At 47.7% G+C, this 24,208-nt stretch overlaps 1 long non-coding RNA gene across 2 annotated transcripts in view; it reads right to left on the minus strand.

Moving 5' to 3' along the window:
* LOC130110723 (uncharacterized) overlaps window positions 1–23,943 on the minus strand; it is a 38,050-nt gene extending 14,107 nt beyond the window's left edge. The window contains exons 1-2 of one of the 2 annotated variants that reach the window (XR_008810055.1): window positions 23,914–23,943; window positions 23,578–23,623 (exon numbers count right to left, since the gene is read on the minus strand). This is a non-coding gene — a long non-coding RNA (uncharacterized LOC130110723). Of the gene's footprint in view, window positions 1–12,047; window positions 12,313–23,577; window positions 23,624–23,913 lie in introns of those variants that run through there. The other variant, XR_008810056.1, reaches the window with a different exon arrangement.
* Between the last annotated feature and the right edge of the window lie 265 nt (window positions 23,944–24,208).

Consider the following 24,208-nt stretch of genomic DNA (forward strand, 5'->3'; position numbering starts at 1 on the left):
TGGATTTATATTAATTCTGGACTAAGAGACGCAGGATGAGCGTTCATCCAAGTCAAACATTTACATGGGTTACAAAGAGTCCATACGAATAAAGCGCCCTCCAGTTACACAAGCTACGGAGATTACAGCGATCCTCTCTGGTGTGTGTGTGTGTGTGTGTGTGTGTGTGTGCTTGAATACCTTTATTGTAGTCTGACGTTTGAATTTGTTAATCAATTATTAGGAGCTTGTGGTTGTCTATGAGTGTGATATCCATGTGTCAACGCATGTGTTTGTGTGCATATTTGATGCAATGACTGGGTGCACGATTTGTGCAATTTCCCATATTTGTGTGAGCTTAATACATATGTGTGCACGCGCAGGTTTGATTGTGTTATGTGTTTGTAAGGCTGACTTACCTTCTGTGTGTGTGTGTGGGCGCGCGTGGGCGTGTGTATGTGTATGTAGGCTTTCCTGTGTGTGTAAGTGTATCAAGGGGAGGTGACTGAGCATGTGTGTTGACCGTAAATGTGTGTGTGTGTGTGTGTGTGTGTGTGTGTGTGTGTGTGTGTGTGTGTGTGTGTGTGTGTGTGTGTGTGTGTGTGTGTGTGTGTGTATAACAGTGTGTTAGTGACCTGTGGGTCAGTGGAACCAGGCTGTGATGACAAAGCCTTGATACCCTAGTCAGAAGCTCCTGCCCTCCCCAGTGTGACCTGCTGCTGATGTTAGGGTGACCGTCACCTACCCTGGCCTTCACCTATGGCCCCTCCTCCCTCCTCCCCCTCGTTCACCCCTCCTTCATCCACATCTTTATATTGTGCCACTGCCTTTCCGTATTCATCATCCTCTCTCTCTTTCCCTCTCGTTCTCCTTCTACCATTTCTCCCCCCCCCCCTTCTCCTGTTCAATGGTTCCCAGTGCCCCCCACCCAACCCATGTAACTGCTTTCCTTGGCCGGGCACAACAGGTGAACAATATCATCTACCTGATAGGATAGAAAACCAGCAGTTGTGCGACCTACATCTTTGAATTTTCCCACCAGTCCGCCCGTCCCACCCCTCCCCCCGCTCCCCCAGCTCTCCTCTGCAGCTGACTCAAGAGATGATGTTCTGATAAACGCCGCTCTGATAAACCGTGCCTCACTTTCATCTCCGTCCATCACAAACACAAGAGGACATCAAAACAGAAGCCAGATCAAACCTCGCAGACAGATGGGAGACGCGCGCAAATATTTTGCATCGCTGTTTATCCAAGTGCTGGCAACCCTTCGGCTCACTCAGAGCGGATGGTCTATTTTTTTTTCTTTTTCTAAAGAAGCTGTAATCTGATTCCCTTGTTATTCACTGTGCCACCATGTTTTTTCCTCTAATCCCGTTACATGTATTCTGTTACCCTGCTCCGTTAGAAAAACACACACGTACAAATATGTAGACCCTTCCAGCCCCCCCAGCACACACACACACACACACGAACACACCCACACTAACGAGCACACACAAACAGATAACAGCTCTTTCCAACAACAGGCCAGTCCAGAGCGGTCATTGGTCATTGTTATGAACACACAGGCTGTAGTGAACCCTGTGAACCAGAAAAACAATTGGCTCAGGCTTCCTCCTGGCTTCCTCTTCACTGAAGTAGGCCCCCAACATGGCTACTTGTGTACACACACACACAAACGCGCGCGGAGAAAAACACTCATACAGAGTCCAGGATGATGGGGCCAAGAGTCCTCCCGCCATCCTGTTTTTCAGCCAGCGTTTATTTTGGTCGTCTGCTGGAGCCCTACTGTACAGGAAGGGGTAGCCTCTGTGTGTGTGCATGTTTTGTGTGTGTGTGTGTGTGTGTGTGTGTGTGTGTGTGTGTGTGTGTGTGTGTGTGTGTGTGTGTGTGTTTTCCTGTAAGATGGATATTGGGCAGAAAATTTCTATAGCCATCAGAATGTAAACAAGTCCACATTAGGAGAGTGCACAGCACTGAATGCTTAAGTCAGTTCACACATGCGTGCGCACATGCACGCACGCACGCACGCACACACACATACAAAACACGCCAACACAAAACAGCCTCCACCATCTCCTTGCCACTGACTAATTGGTTTGTGTGTGTGTGTGTGTGTGTGTGTGTGTGTGTGTGTGTGTGTGTGTGTGTGTGTGTATTTTCCCCCTTTTTCTCCCCAATTATACCCGGCCAATTACCCCACTCTTCTGAGCCGTCCCGGTCGCTGCTCCACCCCCTCTGCCGACCCAGGGAGGGCTGCAGACCGCCACATGCCTCCTCCCATACATGTGGAGTCACAAGCTGCTTCTTTTCATCTGACAGTGAGGCGTTTCGCCAGGGGGACGTAGCGTGTGGGAAGATCACGCTACTCCCCCCCCCCCAGTTCCCCCTCCCCCCTGAACAGGCGCCCCGACAGACCAGAGGAGGCGCTTGAGCAGCGACCAGGACACATAGCCACATCCAGGCTTCCCACCCGCAGCCACGGCCAATTGTGTCTGTAGGGACGCCCGACCAAGCCGGAGGTAACACGGGGGATTTGAACCGGCGATCCCCGTGTTGGTATACAACGGAATAGACCGCCACGTCACCCGGACGCCCCCCATTGACTAATAGTATTATGGCTTGTGGCTCATTCTATATCCATTCTATAGCCAAAATAAATAACTATTTTTCTGTGTGATATGAAGGTTCTCTCTTTTTTTTTAAGAAAATAAAATCATTGCATATTTTCTCTGCCCTCTTGTATGTCTTGACATGGGTTGAGCTGCTGCAACACTGCCAGCGCCTGTGCTGCGCCTCGCTGGCATGTGATTTTACTGCACTAAGAAGCAGCGCTGCTGTTACCGTGCCAGAGGGCCGTTACTGTTTTGCACAGGGTGAATGAAGAATGAGTAACACAGACACAAAAACCCCTCTGTTCCTTATTGTGACTCAGCGCTCCGTCAATGTTTACAATGATTCATCTGCAATGAGTACCACGATTCATCGCCTCCCCCGCCGCCCCTCTCTTCTCTGGACCGAACCGACCATCCCGGCTCAATTAGCAGCGATTTGGATGGTTTTAATTAGGAGCACACCTCTCGTGAAACGGATTGACGTTATACTATCTGCTCCGGAATGACTCACGCGGAGGGGGGGGTTGTCTCTTGATTCATGGCTCCGTATTTTTTTTATAGCTTATAGATGACTTCATCCCAAAAAATGGCGCTTTCAGGAGTTAATATAAACACGCTCCAAAGCCGCTGTGTTATGTAAATGGTCTGCGTGTGTGTGTGACGCAGTGTTTCCCCATAGCCATGAATAGTCGGGTTGCTTAAATCAGCCTAGATTACCGCCTGGTCCACAAAAGGTCCATTTTTTATTAGTTCTAGTCAGGCTCGGTGCGCCGTGGCGTGCTTGTTGTTTCAGACGCTTGCGCCGTTTCCACAAGGAGGGCATTCTGGGGGAAACACTGATGTGATGCACACTCACAGCCTTTATCTCCTCTGTGGCTGGGCAGTTACTGGTATGCTGACCTCATGCCATGCTTCATTTCCTGTTTTCCCCAGAGCCTATGTCAGCACCAGGGCTAATAGTACCCACGATACTATGCCAAGTAGTTGTAAAAACACACAGACACAGATACACAGGCACCCCCCCCCCACATACACACACACACACACGCACAAGCACTCATGCAAGAACAGGTTTCTGTATGCAAACAGATACACAAAGACAGTGTGTGTGTGTGTCTTGATCCATGCTCAATAATCCAGGTGTGTGTGCGTGTGTGTGCACGCATTTGGACACACACAAACACATACCTGGGTGTGTGCACACACACACACCAACACACCAACACACACAAACACACTTAACCATAGATACATGCACACTCTTGTCACACGTGTGCATACATATGCACTTACACATGCACGGCTCAACTGTAACAGCACAGCACAAAGCGTCACGCTAAAGTCACCATTGCTGTAACGGAAAACAGCTACTCACGTGGCTATACATATAAACAGACACACACTCACACACACACACACACACACACAGACACACATCGGAGAAAAAATAAACATGTGCATCTTATTTAGCTCATTTCCATGTGACTTCGACCTGCCGTCTCCCACAGTTGTCCCTCCACAGAGGCTTGGCTGTATAAATAGCCCGAGTTGCCCTATATGGATAAGACGAAATGACACTTTGCTGGCCATTTGCAGAAACACGCGTCCGGCCTCGGGCCTCAGGCCTCTGGCGCCCTCGACATCTGTAACTGCACAGCTGGCGAACAAAGACGAGACAAAGCAAGGAGCGAAACCGGTCAGTGATTAAAACGTCATAAAACAACGTGCGAGCTAAACGCAGCCGTCGTCAGAAGACCCCTTCCGACCCAGGCCTGTGGCCCGTGTGGCCCGCATGGCCCGCGAGCTATATGTGTGGTGAAGGCATGGACGCATCTCACGTTGCGGCTACCGCCAGGCGCACAGCCTCCTCGCTTTCAAAACAACCCTTTCCCCCAAACTGTCTCATCTCTGCTGCAGGAGTAGACGGTGGCGAGTGACGATGGAAAACTCTGTGCAGAAAGTGTGTGTGTGTGTGTGTGTGTGTGTGTGTGTGTGTGTGTGTGTGTGTGTGTGTGTGTGTGTGTGTGTGTGTGCGGGGGGGTGGGGGTGTATGTAGCAGAGACAGATTCACACCCACAACTCTTCAACAACACAGGGGACACACCTCGGCCTGTGAGATAGCATCGGCACACTTTGAAAAAAAAAGAAAAAGAAAATACATTTTTGAAAAGTGGAGTGTTTTTCTCTCCATCTCTTTCTTTCCTTGTTCTCTTATCGGGGAGAATGTGCCAGAACACACCGCACTTTCCATTTCACACCCAAAGAGTGTCATCCATCATCCTCTGACAATGAGTCGCTCCATAAATAGATGGAGCGGAGCTCGGCTCTCCAACAAGGATATGACGTCAAGAGAGGCTATACTTAGCCAGTGGAAGACCTTAAGGCACAGCTACCGCTCGCGAAGCAGCAAAAAACCAAACACAAACCATCACTTCAGCCCCGCAGAAGACTTCCTGGTTTACCATGACACTGACAGATCTGTAGCAGGAGACCAAAGCTGAAGCAATTTAAATGGGGCGCCAGTGGACTTACAAGGTTCTCAAATTGGGGGCGTCCGGGTAGCGTAGCGGTCTATTCCGTTGCCTTACCAACATGGGGATGGCCGGTTCGAATCCCCGTGTTACCTCCGATTTGGTCGGGCGTCCCCAGAGACACAAACTGGCCGTGTCTGCACTTGGGAAGGCGGATGTGGGTATGTGTCCTGGTCGCTGCACTAGCGCCTCCTCTGGTCGGTAGGGGCGCCTGTTCGGGGGGGAGGATAGCATGATCGTCCCACACACTACGCCCCCCCCCAGCGAAACTCCTCACTGTCAGGTGAAAAGAAGCGGCTGGCGACTCCACATGTATCGGCAGAGGCATGTGGTAGTCTGCAGCCCTCCCCGGATCTGCAGAGGATGGAGCAGTGACCAGGACGGCTCAGAAGAGTGGGGTAATTGGCCGGATACAATGGGGGAGAAAAAGGGGGAACCCCCCCCTCCCCAAAAATTCTAAACTTGTCAAAATTAATGTTGCCCATAATAGCTATCAACTTGTCGCAAGATTTAATCTGTTGAAAATGACAGTATGACATTTAGGCAAAGCCAAAGTATGACTTTGAAAGGTTTTGTAAGAGGAGCATGCAAGTAATTTTAGCTCATTATTTTGTCAAACTTGACAATACAGTAGAATATTTCCTGCTGAAGTTTCCTCCTAACTTAACATTGTTTGTGCTAATGAACAACATGGTGCAGAGAGAGCGAGAGACAGCCTGCACGTGTGTGTGTGTGTGTGTGTGTGTGTGTGTGTGTGTGTGTGTGTGTGTGTGTGTGTGTGTGTGTGTGTGTGTGTGTGTGTGAGTGTGTGTTTCCCCATAACAGGCTGTTGACAGTGTGCAGATTCCACAGGCTGTTCGAGAATGCCAGCAATTGTTTTCATGAAGAGAAGGATGGAAGGTCAACGAGGTTGGGTTAGGCTTGAACACACACACACACACACACACACACACACACACACACACACACACACACACACACACACACACACACACACACACACACACACACACACACACACACACAGTGTTCTCCTTGTGTACTATGTTCACTTTGCAGGGCAAGTGTCATATCCTATTTTTCCTCATATGTATGCCAGGACACCTACATTTGTAAATACACACATATAGTTGGTCCACACAAACAGACAGTGACAAAAACACAGCATTTCTTTCCAGGAACACGGTGTGACGGATGCGTTAAGTACAAATTTCCTGGTGTTGTCACATGTGGAAATTCCCCTGATTATGCAATCCAAACAAAAATAAAATAAAATTTAAAAAAAAAACCTCTAACGATACTCCTGTCATGTAAGTGTCAACAACTACCCTTGGAGCAACACAATTAGTTACAGTTATTAGTGTTTGGCATTTCCTTCTCTTTTCACTGTGCTAGCTTGCCTTTGTCTCTGGCACCATTTAGCCAAAAGAGGATGAAATGTGACGCTGAGGAAAAAGAGGATGAAATGTGACGCCATCTTCTTCAGGTGTCCTTGTGGGGATTTTTTTGTGTGTGGTTACATTGTTAGAGAACAAGGAAATGTCTTTGGATTCAGTGACCCTGTTACCCAAGAGTAGTCTTCAGTGAATGCAACGTTCAAAGCTTAATGACTAGAAAACCAATATATGTGCTCTAAAGTGAGAAGGGAACAGATAAGAGCTGCAGTATCTAGGCAATGGAAGTCCAAATATTCCTACCATGATTGAACATGTGCGATAGATGGGAGTCGCTAATTAAAGAGGTCGTGGGCGGCACGGTGGTGCAGTGGTTAGCACTGTCACCTCACAGCAAGAAGGTCCTGGGTTCGAACCCCAGGGTTGTCCAACCTTGGGGTTCGAACCCGGGTTGTCTTCTGTGTGGCGTTTGTATGTTCTCCCCTTGTCTGCAGCAGGTTTTCTCGGGGTGCTCCAGCTTCCCCCACCATCAAAAAAGACATGTATGTTAGGGTTAGTACTCCTGTCTGTGCCCTTGACCGAGGCATGGCAAGACAAACTGGAGTTGGTGCCCAGGTGCTGCTTGGCAGCTGCCCCCTGCTCCTAGAAACACAGCTAGGATGCAAAGCATAATTCCCCTACAGGGATCAATAGAGTATCAAAAAAAAAACATCGAACAGTAATTTTTTTTATAATGTTGCTGCAACACATGTGGGAAATATGGTGGTACTATAGTGTTTTTAATAATACATTGGTATTATTTACATTGTCCATGAGCAGCATGACTGGCTGCTGATGGACGTTGCTTATACAAACGTTCAGCAGTAGCCACATTTTATGTGACAAAGAAACAAGGAAGATGCTTCAGCTAGTTTTTCTGTGGTGGTAGAAAATGATTATAATTCCATCATATTTCATTGTTGCTTGTAGTGTGACAACGCACTAGGGCATGTCTGTTAACAGGGTAGCCTCTCTCCATAGGCTTGCCTTTAAGTCAGCTATGTGCCTGCAAGTAAAGATTGGTGCAGCAGCCAACCATGCTGTACCATTCATTGGCATGTATGGAATGCAAATATATACACATGGTACATGCAGCAGGGTACATTTAACAGGCAAGATTGTGCGCTGGAACATTGTCTCATGGGCTATCTGTTTGCAACACACACACACACATGCACACACACCTTTGGGTTGTCCATCGTGTCCGATGGTGACTCCTACTTTTGTTTGATATGAGTCTTTTGGTGGCTGTTAAGTCCAATGCTGGATTCACACTGTCTTTCATGGACAGTGCACACGAAGGCACTGGCAGAGGGTGGTATTGGATGAACCGCAGCTGTGGATTTGTGTCTCCTGCACTTCTTTGCTAGGTTCTTCCCTCCCTTTTTGAGCAAGCTTCACGCCTTCATGACATAGACAATGCCAGTTGGGTTGATCAGCAGCTGACGTCTCTAGTGTACCAGGGTAGAGCCCACACTTCTTAAGGGAGACCTTCAGCTGGTCTTTGAACCTCTTTTTTGTGTCCACCAGCTGAGTGGTGCCCTAGCCTCAGCTGGCCATAAGGGACCTTCCGGTCCTCTGGCATCCTGATGAGGTGGCCAAGCCACCTGAGTTGGTGGTGAAATATGGTGGCCTCTATGCTCTTAATGCTGGTGAGTCTCCAGATGTGAGACACGACCCTGGTAGGCTACTTTCAAGATGCACTGGAGGCATTTTATGTGAAAGGCCTCAAGTTGTTTCAGGTGGCGGCTGTAAAGCATCCATGTCTCACATCCATACAGAAGTGTGGATAGGCACACTGCCTGATAGACTCCAACCTTTGTATTGAGGTACAGGTTGTTGTTGGTGAGTACCTGCTCCCTGAGGCATCCAAAGCAGCATGAGGCCTGTTGGATCCTGTTCTGGATGACCTGATCGATGTTGCAGTCACCAGAGAGGAGGCTACAAAGGTATTTGAGGTGTAGAACAAGGGCAAGAGGAGAGTTTGAGATGTAAAAGTTGGGAAGTTCTGGTAGGAGATTAGATTACCATTGTCATAGGATTTCTGTTTTGGGGATGTTAACAGACAACCCCATTCAACTGCATGCCCTCACAGCAGCTGAAAGGGTGGCTTGCAGTGCTGTTGGACTGTGTGCCGCAAGAGCACAGTCATCAGCATACTGTAGCTCAAGTATGCGGACTGACCTGTGTTTTGTGGTGGCTTGGAACCTTCTGATGTTAAAGAGGCTCCTATCCAGTAGGAAATCAATAGTCCTCCCACTCTCTGCCTCTATGTCCTTGTGCAGGAGAGTTGTCATGTAGAGACAAAATTGTTAAAAAACACTGGTTTAAGCACACAGCCCTGTCTCATGCCTGTGCCTTCACCAAATGCTTCAAAATTGGTTCCACTCACTATAACCGTAGCAGTCATCCTTTCAAGAAATTGACAAGAGATGTTGATAAATTTTGTGGGGCTGCCATAATGAAGGAGGACCTACCAAAGGGGGTCATGGTCTACTGTTTCAAAGACTTCTGAGAGGTCCATGAAGGTAATGAATAGGTTTTGCTTCTGTTCTCAACACTTTTCCTGCAGCTGTCGTGAAGTGAACATCATGTGCAAAGTGCTTCTTTTTTCCTGAAGCCACACTGGAATTCTGGACGGAACCCCTCAGTGATATATATTGTCAACCAACATGTGGAGCATGACCTTTGCCAGTACTTTGCCAGCCACTGCAAGGAGCGACATGCCCTTGCTGTTCCCACACACAGATATATCACCTTTGTTCTTGTAGATGGTGATGATGTTCGTGTCCCTTCATTGATGAGGGACATATTCCTGCTTCCACACCTTGGCAATGAACAGGTAAACTGCTTGTGTCCAGAGGTAGCCTGCTTTCTTTAGATTTTTGGTAGGGATAGAATCAGGACCTGGGCTTTTGTTGTTCTTCAGTGACCTGATGACTGAGGAGACTTCACTGGAGGATGGTGGCACATCAACAGTCTGGCTGGTGGGCAGCAATGGAAGCTTGTCAAGGAGGGAGGTGTCCATTGTGTTGGTGTGATTGAGGAGTGCTTCAAAGTGTTCTCTCCATTGTTGAGTGATCTTGACCTGGTACTTTATGAGGGTGGATCCATCAGCGCTTCTAATAGGACAGAGTGAGCGGCTTCTTGGCCCATAAATGGTTTTTATGGCATTATAAAAGTTGTGCATGTTATTCTTGTCTGTGCAGTTTTAAATTTCTTTAGCTTTGGAAACCCACAACTCATACTGCTGGTATTGCAGTTCCTGCTGGACTACCTTCCTTTGCTGTTGCCATTCCTGCTTTAGTGGCTGCGAGGCAGGGTGATCAAGGCTAGTTTTGTGTGCTCTGTGCATACCGTCCAGGAGAGTGCCAATGTGTGTGGCATTTGCCAGTGGTCTCTGCCTCTGATTCATACCGCAGGGTGCTGATGGTAGTCCATTTTTTTGTTAATGAATTGATTCATTAGTCTTACGCAGGAGCTCAGTGTCTCCGAGTTTCTCTGCCAGAACACACTGTAGGTTTTCGTGCACCTCTGCATCTCTGAGTTTAGCGCAATGTAGTCTCTTTTTGGTTGACTTTTTAAGGTGGATCGATGGGCGGAACATGAGATTGAGTTTGGCTACTATTATATGGTGGTCTGTGTAACTCTCAGCTCCTCTCATGGCTTGAGTGATATGAACATCCCTAATGTCAGATCTTCTAACAATGATGTAGTCAGTCGATCAGGTGCCGGTGCTTTGACCATGGGTGCATCCAGTACATCTGGTATTTGTTCTTCATCTGGAACATGGTGTTGGTTATGGAGAGCTGGTGTTTGGCATAGAGGTTCAGGAGCCTAAGACGATTAGCATTCATGTGCCCATCTCCATGGCGTCTGATCACTCCTTTCCAAGCCTCATGATTATTTCTGACCCTTGTATTTAAATCCCCCAGAAGACGAATTTTGCCTTTCTTGGGGACCTTAATGAAGGCATAGTCCAATTGCAAGTAGAAGCAGTCTTTTACTTCATCTTCAGATGAAGCATAAGCACTAAAGAGGGTGACATTCTGTTTCTCTGCAAGAGGGCTACGGAGAGACATGAGTCTTTCACTTATGTCAATGGGTGTTTCTATCAGGTTGGGCAGGAGGCAGTTTTTATTACTAGCCCCACACCATGATGAGGTTTACCTTCTGTTGAGTACACCTTCCAAAAGAAAGTATATCCATTGCTCTCTTCTCTAAGAGATCCTTCACTGAGGAGTCTAGTCTCACTCAGGGCAGCGATAACAATTTTGTATTGCTTTAGCTCTGTTGCTCTGTTGAGCTAAGTGCTGCCCGACGTTTGGACCAATCTGTACTATGGCTAGAGTCCAGAAGAGACAGAGAGAGACAGAGAGAGAGAGAGAGACAGAGAGAGAGAGAGAGAGACACACACACACACACACACACACAGAAAGAAGATTATCATCCTACAGTCATAACCTCACAGACATCACTTATCTCTCAGTCAGTGTTACTCATGAATAGTAAAAGAACAGCAAATGAAAACCTGTACATGCACGTTTGGAAATCAATGTACAATACCAGAGGCTTCTAAGAACCTGGACATTGGCCCAAACTGACTAATTGTTGCTTTTGGATGGAAGTGCTGAATCTTCAATAAGTCAGGAATATCCTGTTCAAAGTCAGGAATGTTCTGTTCATGAAGTGAAAAAAGTGTTTGCTTACATACTTGTGACTAAGCATGAAATCATCAGCGACCATGCAACATTGCACTTTAACCAAAAACCTCTACTGGCATCTGTTGGGTAGAGCGACCATCCTGTAACCAAAAGGTTGCAGGTTCAACCCCACAATATCTAGTTTTTATCTAAACAAAGAGTCACTGAGTAAGGTACTGAACAGGTACTTGCTTAGTGATAGTCAATCTAGGTGAGAGCATCAGGTTATGGCTTAAAAGGTGATGGAAAAGTAGTGATTTCTTGTGCACTCTTGTAGGAACCTCAGCTGATACAGAGAAGGTTACTTTCAAATTCATTTCACAAATGTAAAACCGTAAGGCGCGAACTGTTTGCTGCATGAGGGTGAGCATCAGGGTGAGCAATTTGGCAACTCCCATCATAGTTGTTTCAAAAGGATTAGGTCTACAATATACTGTAGATACATACGGCAAGTTAAAACATAAATCACTGAATCATAAAGCTGCCTTCCGCTATAGCCGCTTTCTATGCTTAGCACAAAAGAAAAAAAAACCATGAACCAGATCACAACGAAACACATTAAGGGCATTTTCATACCTATAGTTCATTTGCTTTGTTCAGAATCAGGGGCTAATTTGTTACAATGTTGCACTCGCATGCTGGTTTGTTTTGTTTTTGTACAGCAATATTTAAAAATGGACCAACATTGTTAAACAAATGCCATGCTCAAGCAAACTGTTCCCTCATTGGTCAGAATTTTCATGCAGAGGGCATCCGGATAGCGTAGCGGTCTATTCGGTTGCCTACCAACACGGGGATCGCCAGTTCGAATCCGCTGTGTTACGTCCGGCTTGATTGGGCGTCCCCAAAGACACACTTGGCTGTGTCTGCGGGTTGGAAGCCGGATGTGGGTATGTGTCCTGGTCGCTGCACTAGCGCCTCCTCTGGTCGGTTGGGGAGCCTGTTCTGGGGGCAGGGGGAACTAGCGTGATCCTCCCACGCGCTATGTCCCCCTGGCGAAACTCCTCACTGTCAGGTGAAAAGAAGCGGCTGACGACTCCACATGTATCAAAGGAGGCATGTGGTAGTCTGCGGACCTCCCCGGATCGGCAGAGGGGGTGGAGCAGCGACTGGGACGGCTGAGACGAGTGGGATAATTGGCCAGATACAGTTGGGGAGAAAATGGGCGGGGGGGGGGATTTGTCATGCAGGAATTTCCCCACTATCTTCTGCAAAGAAAAACACGGGACAAGGCGTCAAAAAATGGAGCAAACTCGCTAGCTCGTCATTGCAGTTGTCGCGATTATATGTTATAATAGTGTTATCAGTACGAGTATCACATTCACTTTGAGCGTGAATCTAGACTTCGTTTCGAAAATAACGTATTGATGCATTTCGTACAAAGACGCGCTGCTTTGAGACACTTCGGTAGGAGAAGGCGCGCACATAGTGACATATTCACCCAACAGTTCCTGTTCCAGGGCTGGACTGGAAGCGAGCCGAGACCACCCTTTCTCACCCGCTTATTTTGTCCTGCATCTGAGCAAGATTGCTGTGTTCACATATGCCCGAACGAACCGATCTTTCGGGGGGGGGGGGCAGTTTCGAAACAACTGCTTCAAACGAGCCAGGTGTGAAAGCACCCTAAAATGAATGTGTGCCTGACAGTCGTATAATGTCCTATTGATTTGCTCAAAGCTCCATTTAGACTCAGCGCAACCCACAGTAATACTTGGCAGAGATAGGGTCCTTTTACCGGAATACAGTTCTTGTGTAACTCTTGGCTTTTCCACTATTGACATGTTCTAGGATGAGGCTCTGGCCACTGGGTAAACATTTGGCCTAAAGGTGGGAGGTTACTGGTGCACACTGATAAGACCCCACGACGTAGGGGAAATTGGATTCAAGCCTTAAAAAATGTTTTTCTCAAGATCTATTTTGTGATTCATTAACATATTAATCTATCTAACAAAAAGAAAAATGGAGGCAATCTAAGTTGTGTAATAACTAATTCTAAAATGGCTGGCGTTGGCGTCTAGTTGAAAGAAATATACCCTCCAGATTATGACACTGGCATGCATTGTATTTGCATGCAGTGCACAGCATAAACAGTGCTGCATTACATACACACACACGCACGCACGCACGCACGCACGCACGCACGCACACACGCACACACACACCTCTTCTGCTAGCTACGGTTAGCGTTGATTGAATGACTGGTTTAGCCAGAGTGAAGGTCCCACTGGGTCGCTATGGCAACTAGAGCCAAAATAAAGCAGCCGTCGAGACAGCATTGGCAGCCCCAGCTGGCACACACACACACACACACACACACACACACACACACACACACACACACACACACACACACAACTCTGGCCTTGGCATCGAGAAACAGACACAAAATGAGCTCTATGCTAGAACTTAGGGGCAGGGAGAATGTGAGAGGAGAGGTGAAGAGAGGAGGAAGAGGGGAGAGGAGAGGAGGAAAGAGGAGAGTAGAGGGGAGAAACAGAAGGGTGAGACAGAGAGGGAGGGGGAGAGTTTGTCCCAGACGAACCCCTTTTGGTGCTGTACGGATGTCCAAACACGACATATTTAGCAGCTTCCACGATTGGTATGTACCCAGTCTCCCTCTCTCGCTCTCTCACATGAACAAACACACACACACACACACACACACACACACACACACACACACTCTCATATAGTCCAGGTTCTGAATGGCGCACAAAGGCCTGCACAGCTCTACTTAACCGTAGTCAGCTGACTTGCTCACTCAGTCAGTGTTCTGCTCTTTGTCAGTGTGCGTGTGTGTGTGCGCGTGTGTGTGTGTGTGTGCGCGCGCGTGTGTGTGTGTGTGCCCAGTTACCTCGGTGCCAAGTGGCAGACAGGCCCGCTGTTCACGGAGACACACTGGTAACAGTGAAGCCACCTCCTCTGGGTCTCCTCTAGAATGTTCCCGAGACCCAGAGGCTCAGGGAGCGGCTCCACGGGGCCAAGCTGGCACCTGACAGCCCACTCAGAGGGCCAAATCTCCATGCACACTGCAGCCAAATAACAGCGGTGGTTCTGTGCAACAATGATTCTGGGCCTGTACTGAGAGAGGACATATGCACTATTCTGGAAAAAAAATGATGGACTTTGATGGCGTCTGGGTGGCGTGGCTGTCTATTCCATTGCCTACCAACACGGGGGATCGCTGGTTCAAATCCCCGTGTTACCTCCGGCTTGGTCGGGCGTCGCTACAGAAAACAGTTGGCTGTGTCTGTGGGTGGGAAGCTGGGTGTGGGTATGTGTCCTGGTCGCTGCACAAGCGCCTCCTCTGGTCGGTCGGGGTGCCTGTTTGGGGGGGGGGGGGGACTCCTCACCGTCAGGTGAAAAGAAGCGGCTGGCGACTCCACACGTATGGGAGGAGGCATGTGGTAGTCTGAAGCCCTCCCCGGATCGACAGAGGGGGTGGAGCAGCGACCGGGACGGCTCGGAAGAGTGGGGTAATTGGCCAAGTACAACTGGGGAGACCCAAAAAAAAAAATGATGGACTTTGTGTGGAACCTGCCTGCTACAGCACACACGGACCAGAGGCGGTGTGGAGTGACACATCTATTAAAATTACCTGAAATGACCTTGTTAACAATGGCCCCATTCAAATCATAACCCACGGGCAGCAAGACCTGTCCCTCCTTCATACGTGTAAGCGGTCTCAATCCTCTGAATGTTCACGTTCACACAGACGCAAAACACCAAGTTAATAACCTCAGTCGTCGCGCCCAAAGACGCAAACGTGAACGGGGGTCAAAGGCGAACCAGGGAGAGTGTATATATGAGGGTGACTGACACACAACTCGGGACTCGCGGCTCGCCGTGCTACTTCGGGCAGCAGCAGGTCATGAAGTAGGGCAGCAGCTGTGGAAGAGATATGGCGCGCGTCCAGCGGGCTCACTGGAACCGCGTACCATAGGACAGACGTACCGATAATTACATTTCACATTTCAAGCATTTAGCAGATGTTCCTGTTTTGACAGAGCGACTTGGCGCTGGTATGAGTGAATCAAAGGCTCCAGCTGTGTCGGACGGATCCACCGGAACATACGACAGTGTTTAATATTTGGTAAGGCATGAGGTCAAAAAACCCTGGGACCCCCGACATATCGAGGCATGGCAGCTGCCTCCGGCTATTTATAAATCGAGGCATGTGACTTAGAGTTGGTAATCTTGAAAGGATTGACGGAAATACCACTTGTCATATGTTTACCAATCTAATCATTTTAAGACCCGGCGTCGCACAAAAGAAACAGTGGCACGGTCTGTCTTTCCCCTCGCATTACAAAAGGGCAAATTACAGACGAGAACTTTAAAACTGCATAGAGGGTATTTATATCAGCGCCATATATAGGGAAGAGAATCTGATAATACTTCATTTATAGTAGTGCAGCATCAGGCAGCGTAATCCTATTTCAAGGCTAATTATGTTAGCCTTCCGCTATTATGCAATGGTGAATGTATTTCTTGACAGCTCATAATCGCCCATAAGACTGCATCCTTTTTTTTCAGTGAGTCATTTTATACATAAGTACAATAATTCAGTAACTCATAAGCTCGGTGTGACTATGATATATACATTATGTCCATATTAGTGTGCGACATCTTAAGTTAACTGTAACCCAAGTGGAAACTCAAAGGGATTTGCGTACTGCTGCATGTTGAGGATGAGGTGTGAATTCCTCCATCGCTGCTCATTAAGTCTCTCAGACGAATGGAGCCGACGAGAAAGTAAATTAAACTCCATTTACAAAGCTTTAAAAAGTTACAAGATGCCAACAGTGTGAAAACGTGCAGACTTGCAGTGCACATGTATATCTTTGCGCATGAGTGCACATGTGCACACCCACACATATGCACACGTGCATGCATGCACACCCACATGCACACCCACACAAACACACAGGAAAGAAAAATAAGTGGCAAGCCTGTCGAGGAAAAGACCCTAGAGAGCTGTCATTTGCAGCTTGGCAGGCCGATGTACCTGATCTTCAGCCCTGACAACCACACACACACACACACACACACACACACACACACACACACACACACACACACACACACACACACACACACACACACAGATGCTTTCTAGGGAAAAGTGCACTATGACCGCTGCGTGAGGAGGGTCATGAATATTCATGGGCATATGCCAGAGTGGGTAGACAAGACAGACTGTGTGTCTGTATGTGTGTGTTTGTGCGTGTGTGTGTGTGTGCAAGGGCATTTCCCCCCCCCTCTGTGGTTGGGTAATTTGATGACTCTGGTCTTCACTCCATTCAAGCCTCCATTTCCACCTCAGACATTAACATGCACATAGCTGCTCTGCACATGACAAACTGTGGCCCAAAATGAACAGGAACTCCTTTTATCAAAAAGTTGGGGTCATCCGATCGTGCTACACGCACATATTCGAACATGCATACTTTATGCACACAAATGCATGCACTCACAAATATTTAAGCACAAATGTGCACGTTAGCGTAATTGCTCATGGCTTCAGAACACATCTCTCATGTTGCTGTCACCATTTGGAGGTTCCCCTGAACTTCGAAACCTGCCACAGTCCTTTACATACCAGCTTTATCCAATATAAGGATCTGCAGAAAAACATTCTCTGTTAAGAATAGCCAACACATATGGTACTTGCCACCCCTTTGTAATCCTTAACTGCCTACTACTGGAGGCAGGGGGACCAGGAGCAGGAAATAAGTTCATAAGTCTCATAAAGAGTAGGCCCAAAATAAGGCACTAATTGACAAATGGGACTCCACACACAATGGGCACAAGCACTGCACGAATAAAGCACTAAACTCTTAATTAGCTATATGGCACTGCACACAATGACAGAGTTCATTGTGGGGTCCTCTCTGTTCTAGATCTGGCCCTGACACCCCCCCCCCCCCGGAAGCCTACAAACCTACAGACTGGCTATGGAGGCAGCAAGGAAAAGACAGGGACAACAGATAAGATAACACCGGAGGAGAGGTTCTCCTGGTCCCACAAGAACCGAATATGTAATGAATAAATAATGAATGAATGGGGCGCCTGGGTAGCGTGACGGTCTATTCTGTTGCCTACTAACATGGGGATCACCAGTTCGAATCCGTGTTACCTCCGGCTTGGTCGGGCGTCCCTACAGGCACAATTGGCCGTGTCTGCAGGTGGGAAGCTGGATGTGGGTATGTGTCCTGGTTGCTGCACTAGCGCCTCCTCTGGTCGGTCGGGGTGCCTGTTTGGGGTGGGGGGGAACTGGGGGGAATAGCGTGATCCTCCCACATGCTACATCCCTGTCAGATGGAAAGAAGCGGCTGGCGACTCCACATGTATCGGAGGAGGCATGTGGTAGTCTACAGCCCTCCCCGGATCGGCAGAGGGGGTGGAGCAGTGACTGGGACGGCTCGGAAAAGTGGGATAATAGGATGGGTACAATTGGGGAGAAAAGGGGGGGGGTCCCCCCAAAAAATAATAAATAAATAATGAATGAATTAAATAAAAATACTGCTGTGGTGGTCAGCAAGTCACGCTCCCTGAAAAGCCCCACCAGTGGCGTCAGCAATGGCGCCACATCTGAATCCCCCTGCATACACACATACTGGTTCTGAAGAGGCTGTGGCAAGCTTCTGGGTTGACAGCCCTCCCCTAGCCTTGTAGTCGACCACCAAGGCAAGACCAAGTCCAGATCAGACCAAGTCCGAGTCAAGTCTGAGACAGAAGCTTATCGAGTCCAGTCCAATTAAAAGACCTTGAAGTGGCGGGTCCAATTCCAGACCAATGGGGCCAAAACCGCCATAAAGACTGACAAGCAAGTCCAATTAAACACAACTGTAACTGATGTAGCCTCCCAACTGTAATAAAAGTCTGTGTAGGGAAATATTTCCTTACAATGTAGAGAAATGTAAGCTTATGTAAGCTTTTTTTTTTCCTCCACCAGAAAGGAATGTTTCAGATTTTCCAATGTTTCAGAGGCATACATTGATAATAATAATAATAATAACAATTAAAAAAAAGAAATCAAATTAAACTGTACTTTATTACTCTCCACAGGGGAAGTTTTTTCATTAATTTCAAAAATAAAACAAAAAAAGTAAATCAAAGTCTGGTGGTTGAGCGGTCTTGAAAAATTAGATTCGCACTGTCTGAGACCAGGTCAAGTTCAAATCATCAAGTAAAGACATCTGAGGCAAGACAAGGGCCTTCAAAAGTTGGACTCGGGATTGTACCTGGGGTCGAGTCCACACCGTAGTACTACAACGTGAGCAGACACTTCACATAACGGGCACACAACAAGCTTTCTTTCTCCAGCCAGCAGCCCACCATGGCAGGAACATCTCACAGGAGAAGAAGGAGACATACAAGACTATAAAGTCTCCTCCGGTAGCCTGAGAAAAAACAAAGAGTTCCCCTTCATCTAAAAGGCAAGTAGTTCATGAAGATCTGAGCAGATTTTCCTTGCATTGATTCCATAATTGGCGACAAGTGAGTTCAAGTTCTAGCTCTCTTACAATGATAGGCAACTTCCTTCCACTCCGTGACACTCTTTTAATTATTCTCTTAAAAGGGTCATGTTTTTTAGCGATATAGTCTAATTCAGAAACCACTGGTGTTATTCTGGCCATTAACCATACATGCACAGCAATGTACACCAATCAGCCGAAACACTAAAACCATCTGCCTAACATTGTGTAGATCCCCCTTGTGCCGCCAAAACAGCTCTGACCAACTGAGGCATAGACTCCACAAGACCTCTGAAGATGTCCTCTGATATCTGGCACCAAGACATTAACAGCAGATCCTTTAAGTCCCATGTCCCACATATGCTTGATCGGATTGAGATCTGGAGAATTTGGAGGCCAAGGCAACACCTTGAAGTCTTTGTCGTGTTCCTCAAACCATTCCTGAACAACGCCTGCAGTGTGGCAGGGCGTATTATCCTGCTGAAAGAGGCCACTGCCACGAAGGGCAACTGACTTCAAATTGACGTCCATATGAATGGCCGGACCCAAGGTTCCCCAGCAGAACAATGCCCAGAGCATCACGCTCGGCTCGCCTTCTTCCCATAGTGCATCCTGGTGCCCATTGTAGGTGCTTTCGGTGGTGGACAGGGGTCATCATGGGAGCTCTGAGTCCAGTCTGCGGCTACGCAGCCCCATACACAGCAAGCTGTGATGCATTGTATGTTCTGACAGCTGTCTATCATAGCCAGCATGAACCTTTTCAGCAGTTTGAGCTACCGTGGGATGTAAGGAGATAATCAATATTATTCACTTCACCTGTCAGTGGTTCTAATGTTTTGGCTGATCGGTCTGTATGTGAGCACAAACACGCTCACATACACACACACACACACACACATACATTAACCTCTACATGTATATAATGGTCATTTCAGTGATAGCACTAATTACAGTAGCGTGTGCTGCTAAGTGATTTAGCACGTGGTTTGCATATAAATGAGCTCCAAATGATGGACTTTAGGTTGCATTGATCCAGTCTCCTCTCGCAGCACTGCTGGCTGACAGCAGAATGTATGATCCCTATGCAACCCCCACTCTCATACATTCGGTCTCTATCCGTCGCTCCTCATATGTTTTATCAACTCCGAAGATTAACCGTACATGTTAAATGGGCTGCGGGGTTTGGTTTCTCCCCCCCCACGTGAATTTGTTTCTATGTTTGAAGAGTGCCTCTCTACGACAATGTTAACATTATGCAGATCCTCTGCAAATACTATAGATTTACTGTTTGCACAAGTTCACCATTAGCACTATACAGCTACATTACAAATGCACAAAATAACCCTTTGCCTGTCTGTCAGAAGGAGTATTATGACGGCAACTTACTTTCATGCTATTCTAAAGGCAAGCTGATGTGAAACTGAACGCTAAGCTGGCACGTGGATGAATGCCTTCCCACGACGCGTCCATAAATGTGATGCAAAAGAGGTGTTTAACCTCGGGCGGAAGAGCTGATCAATAAAGCGTGTGTGTCTGTATGTGTCCTTTGCCTTTTGGTCTGTGATTTCCGAACCAACATGCGTGTCTTTGTGTGCTCAAAATAAATGTGCACGAGCGTGCCGTCACATGGTTCCCAGGAGCCGAGTAAAGCGTCAATAAATATTTTACAGTGGGCCGATCTGCTTCCAGTCATAACAGCGGTGTGTTGTGGTCACAGCAGGGTGGAGGCTGGCCTGATGAGGCAGTAGCCTGCTGAGACTGGCAGGGAGCGGGGTCAATTTCTCTCTTATGGCCTCTCTTCCAGCTGCCCTAATGATAAAAGATGATGCGCTGAGGTGCAGAGGAGATGGACTGCGGGAAGCTGACGAGTGTTATTGATTGGAAGGATTTCTCATCCTGAGCAAGTCATTTATGATGTTTTCTGTCTTTGTTTTCATTTTGAATTTTCAAGCTGACAGGTGAGAGATGAAACTGGTATTAAAAGACCCTTTAACGAAGGCATCTGGGTAGCGTGGCGGTCTTTTCTATTGCCAACCAACACTGGTTCGAATCCCCATGTTAGTCCGGCTTGGTCGGGCATCCCTACAGACACAATTGGCCGTGTCTGCGGGTGGGAAGCCAGATGTGGGTATGTCTCCTGGTCGCTGCACTAGCGCCTCCTCTGGTTGGCCAGGGCACCTGCTCAGGGGGGAGGGGGAGCTGGGGGGGGGAATAGTGTGATCCTCCCACATGCTATGTCTCTCCGGTGAAATTCCTCACTGCCAGGTGAAAAGAAGAGGCTGGTGACTCCACATGTACCGGAGGAGGTACGTGGTAGTCTGCAGAGGGGGTAATTGGCCAAGTACAATGGGGAGAAAAAGGGGAACCCCCCCCAAAAAAGACCCTTTAACGGACCTTGGCACGACCTTTCCGCCATCCTCCGATCCCTGTTTACTCTTGCAGCTACTACCCCAACCTACCCACCCCCATTTTAGCTGCATGCCGTAATAGTCCCTTAACCTGCATCCCTGAACCCTCACCCCCCACTTCAGTCCTTTAATCACAGTGAATCAGCTAACACAACTGTTTTCGCAGGGCGAATGTGAAAGTGCAAGCAACATATATGTGTCAGAAGATTATCGCAAGTTGCAAGGATTGCCCTCGATGGCTGCAGCTCGGATGCAGGTATAGGTAGGAAGTGAACCATGCTACACTGGCTCAGGGCATTAACACATCAATCCATTTCTTTGATTACGGTATAAATAACCCTGTCTGGGATTAGGCTGTGTGTGCACACACTAATGTGTGTTTGTAAGCTTGCACGTTTGTGCGCGTGCACGTGTGTGTGTGTGTGTGTGTGTGTGTGTGTGTGTGTGTGTGTGTGTGTGTGTGTGTGTGTGTGTGTGTGTGTGTGTGTGTGTGTGTGTGTGTGTGAAGAGAAAAAAGACCTGCCTGTCAGGTCAAAGTGATACCTGAAACTCTCTGGATTGCTGTTAAATGTGACTCCTATCGAGGCTTCGTTTCCTCCACCAGTCAGCGGTTACATGTCACTTTCAGCTGAGCCTGTTTCTGGCGCAGAGAGGGAATGGGAGGTACGTACACCAGTTTGAATGAGGTCACTTGAGGGTTTTTGTCAGACCCACCAGCCCCATTCCACACACTGTGCTTGACTGATGGAGAGCCTAAGAATAGACCTTTATGGTGTTGCTAATATAAACAAAGCCTTTTCAAAGCCTTGCAGGAAGGCGGCGGACCGAGTGTTCGAGACGTTTGTGACCAAGGTCGCTGGTTTTAATGCGCACGCTGGCTGCAAAAAAAGAAAAGAGAAAAAGAGTCAAGGTCAGGGAAGTGGATGAGATATCTTCTGCTCATCCTGTTTCCCGAATACCTCCCGAGTTTGGCCTTTAACTCTTTTGCTATGTTCCTCTGTGTGTTAACACTCCCTCACCCCTCCGCAACTACTCCCCCGAGCCATAAATGAAAATATGAACCTGCCCTTGGTCAACTTGCATGGTTAAATAAAGGTTGTTTTTTTTTTCCCCCAGCCTCAGCCATAACACAATAAATTACCATTATCACGTTACAAAACAGACACTATCATTACTGCTTTTGCTACCGTGTGCACTCAATTCTGTAATTATGCCATCAACAGAATGCTCACCGTCCCGCCGACCGTACGGTAAAAAAGGTTTGAGTCAGCCGCTAACCGATAATAAAAGAGACAAATGATTCTCATCACTCCAGCCGCTGAAAGATTGATTGCGACCTCATACTTCCTCCGCCGCTTTTTCTTTTGTAAACTTGGCGAGCTGCCAGGGCCTCGGCGCGCTTTGAAAATTCCCCAGGAAAGAAAAGCAATCAAAAAATAAGAAAAGAGAAGAGGAAAAGAAAAGACACACATTTCTCTTCGGATGAGGTCAGCGGCGGGATTTCAGATGTTTTCCTGGCAGGGCCGATTACTCACCAGCAGCAGATTCAGGTGCATATGATATATGTCGTCGCTGTCGGCTGAAAACCGCACATCTCCGGTGCAGCTAACGTTACGAGAAGCGGGGGGGAAAAATCATTACTGTTTCGCTGTTTTGATACGAAAGACTTGTCTTGGCTCAATGAGTTACCCACAAGTCTTAATCTGTTCAGATCTGGGGGTGTGCGCACAACACGTTGAGACCTTTGATGCTTCAGTTTGGCATCTGGAGCCACAGTATTGTCGGAATACCAGCAAACGAGATGCCATTGTTCCTTTACACAAGGAAATGACACTCCCCACAAGGCAGGATAAAAACGAAAGTGTGATTTTAGATGGGTTTTCTTTTTTTAGCTGGTCTACATTCAGGAACATTGAGGCGTTCACAAGTCTTAAAGGAGTACACGTTGATTTTGGTTTATGAAATAAGGCCCCGTGATGGCCTGGAGGCCTGTCCAGGATGTCTCCCCGCCTGCCGCCCAATGACTGCTGGGATATGCTCCAGTATCCCCGCGACCCTGAGAGCAGGATAAGCGGTTTGGATAATGGATGGATGGAACAAAACCCAACAACCTTGCAAATACGTGCTCATACGTTGCCCGGGAGCGATGATATGCTAATGGTTTATGCTACACTTTATAATTAATTTCTTCTGCAGGCAGCTAGCCATCAAGCAGTTACCATGCTAGCAGGCTAGCTTGTTCTTACAGTAATAACTGGAATCATCTCCTCCTGCCCCCCCCACCCCCCACAAATCTCACCCCAACCAGCTCTCTCCCCTCCAGGCCTCTCCGCTAGACAAACACAAGGCAAGCACAGGCCAATTGATTGCCTATGTTTTCAGTCGAGATGGGGCGATAAAGAGAGAATGAACCTTTAGCACACTAACCGTAGCCTTCGGGTAACAGCAGGCTGGTACGACACAGCAGATATCTCTGAAATGATATGGAAATCCATGAACATTCAAATCGTTCTTCCAACCTGTAGCAAAACAAACACAAATGGGTATGGCGGTGGCTGAGCATTCAAATCTTTAATCTTTATGCAGTACATTCGCTTGCTAGGAGGCAGAATTAGGGAAATAGTTTTGAGATATTCTCGGTTTGTTTTGCTCACGGCTACAGTGAGTTGAGTTAAATTAAGGCCACAGTAATTAACGTTAGACTAAATAACTCAACTCTCCAACAGTTAATCTACTCTTAATGTTAATGTTAAATAACTCAACTCTCAGGGGTGTCCGGGTGGTGTGGTGGTCTATTCCATTGCCTGCCAACAAGGGGATTGCCGTTCGAATCCCTGTGTTACCTCCGGCTTGGTCGGGCATCCCTACAGACAAAACTGGCCGTGTCTATGGGTGGGAAGCCGGGTGTGGGTATATGTCCTGGTCACTGCACTAGCGCCTCCTCTGGTCAGTCGGGGAGCCTGTTGGGGGGGGGCTGGGGGGGTATCGTGATCCTTCCACAAGCTATGTCCCCCTGGCAAAACTCCTCACTGTCAAGTGAAAAGAAGTGGCTGGTGAC

This window comes from Lampris incognitus, chromosome 3 (assembly GCF_029633865.1).
Source record: "Lampris incognitus isolate fLamInc1 chromosome 3, fLamInc1.hap2, whole genome shotgun sequence".
NCBI classification, from domain to species: Eukaryota; Metazoa; Chordata; class Actinopteri; order Lampriformes; family Lampridae; genus Lampris; species Lampris incognitus.